Source organism: Chinchilla lanigera, unplaced genomic scaffold (genome assembly GCF_000276665.1).
Source record: "Chinchilla lanigera isolate Chin_1 unplaced genomic scaffold, ChiLan1.0 scaffold00164, whole genome shotgun sequence".
NCBI classification, from domain to species: Eukaryota; Metazoa; Chordata; class Mammalia; order Rodentia; family Chinchillidae; genus Chinchilla; species Chinchilla lanigera.
Window position 1 is genome coordinate 1,877,717 of NW_004955565.1, and position 2,756 is coordinate 1,880,472.

Sequence of the window (2,756 nt, forward strand, 5' to 3'; positions counted from 1 at the left end):
TAACACAGACAAATATAATTGAAGTTTTTATAATCAAACTTTGTAGTATACTTGTAAGTTAAAAGTCAAGTGTGCCTAAATTAAACTAAGACAATGGGTTTTATCCCAACCTGAGCCAGAATGCAGGGCCAGATATGTGGTATTAGAAAAATTACCTAATTTTTCGAAGAAGCATCCATTTCACCTAGAAAGTCACTTAGGCTTAAGTACAGTTACCTGGGAAACCACGTGGTGTATCACAAGACACTAGATTAAAGGGAGATGGATAGAAAGTGAGTAAGTTGGTTTAACTGTATCCTTTAGCCAAACCATGAGCAGACTGTATCCTGGTTAGGATTCATACCAAGAGTGATTAAAGCTGCGGAGAACAGTATCAAACTAGAGCCATGCAAATGATAAAGAAGTCAACAATCGAACCCTTAAACTGGCAAAGAGGAAACTTTTTTTTGGTGCTATGTGTGGGTGACAGTTGCCCCATCATGCTGCCATCTGCCTCTGAAGGGTTCAGAGGAATCTTCACCCGGAGGTCCCCAGCTGGCCAGTGCCTTAGCGAACTCAAGGGTGACATATCTCTTTGAGAGACATGGGTCCGCAGATCAACATCCTGGAGTATCTTCATGTTACTTACAGTGCCTGGTAATCGCTTTCACATCCAAATCGGAGGGGTGTCTTTCGGTGATGTTCTCCCAGAGGACAAAGTCTCGGGGTATGAACTGTGAAGAGGTTGTTATATAGCAAGATTTCTTGGCCTTAGTACTACTGACAGCTTAGGTCAGATAATTCTTTGTGGTAGGGGGATTTTCCCGTGTGGTGTAGGACATCTAGCAGCATCCCTGGCTTCTATGGGCTCCATGCAGCACCCTGCCTCCAAAGGTGACAATCAAAAATGTCTCCAGACACAGCCAGATTTCCTCTGGAGACAGAAGAACTGTTCGTGGAGACCCCTAATTTAAAGACTGTCATGAAAACTCCTCTTGTACCTGTTGAATGTAAGACCACAGGTAATGATGAGTAGGAGGGTTCTGATTAAGATGTGATATCTTACAAATATTAAGTGGCAGTTCTGGTGAAGTATTTCTATCACCAGAGAGAAAATCAAGATTTCTCTGGCAGAAAACAAAGGCAAGCAACTTTTTTTGTTATTGTTAAAGTTGTGGCTTTTTTTTAAATAAGCGTTGCTGATCCTCAAAATACACACATAATGACCAAGCATGTTCATAGCCATAGCTGGGGGCAACTAAAGAAAATTCATTTGCAGGTTTTTTAAAGGAGGCTTGAAGCTTCCTCTCCAGTTTCTATTCTATCTGTACAATTCTGATGGCCTCGTGGCAGAGGCGGGTGCAACATGCACCAGAAACAGCAATGCTAGTTTAAAAGCTAGTCAGTTTGTCTCCACCTTGGCAATAATGATTGAGCACCTCTGGCTACTAGCTCAATAGAAAACAGTGGAGATGTCTCTTTGAGTATAACACAATTAATTTATAAAGACACAGTGAAAATTACCCTGGCTGTAAGAACATATTGTGAACAGTGGGGGCTACTGGCAAACTTTTAGCATCTTTTTTTTGAGACAGAGTCTCACCATGGAGTCCAGGCCAGCCTTGAACTCACAGTGATCTTCCTGCCCCCGCCTCCTGAGTGCTGAGATTACAGGTATACACCACTACATCCAGCTACAAAATTATTTTAAAGTGTATAATTTAGTGGCATTAAGCACATTTACAATATGGTGCAACCATTACTTCTGCCTAGTTTCAAAATATTTTCATCACCCCAAAAGGAAGCCTTATACCCAAAAAGCAGATGCCCCTTAATTTCTCCCTGCAGCCCTACAACCACTAATCTGCTTTCCATTTTTGTGGATTTACCTATTCTGGGTATTTAATACAAATGTAATCATATAATATATAACCTATTACATTTGGCTTTTTAAAGTCAAGTATGTTTTTGAGGTTAACCCATTTTCTAGTAAGTATTGGTCATATAACAATTACGTTTAACTTTTAAAGGAGCTGCTAAACTGTTTTGTATAGTGGCTATACCATTTTACATTCCTACCAGCAATGTATAATGGCTCCAATTTTCCACATTCTTGCTAACACTTGTTATTTTTTATGACAGCCATCCTAATAGATGTGAAATGGTATCACACTGCAGTTTTGACTTGTATTTTTTTTTCCGGTACCGGGAATCGAACTCACAACCTCATGCTTGCCAGGCAGGAGCTGTGCCGCTGAGCTAAATCCCCAGCCCCTTTGACTTGTATTTTAGTGATGTTAATGATTAGTGATGTTAAGCTTCTTAGCTATTTGTATATCTTCTTTACAGAAATGTCTATTCAAATCCTTTGTACATTTTTTAATTAGGTTGTCTATTTTTCCAATTGTAAGAGTCCTATATATTCTAGATACCAGATCCTTATAAGATATATGACTTGCAAATACTTTCTCATATTTTGTAAGGTGTCTTTTCACTTGATATTGTCCTCTGATGTACATGTTTCTAATTTTAATAATGTATGATGTATTTATTTTATTGCTATGTTTTTGCTTTTATATCTGAGAAGCCACTGCTAAATCTAAGTTCATGAAAATTTACTCCTATGCTTTCTTTTAAAACTATAAAAGTTGTAACCTTTCCATTTAGATCTTTAAGTTATGCTTATAAACATCATAAAGTCCAGTATCATTCTTTTGCATCATATGAATATCCAATTATCCAGCACCATTTCTTTCCTTACCATTTCTTCCCTCCCC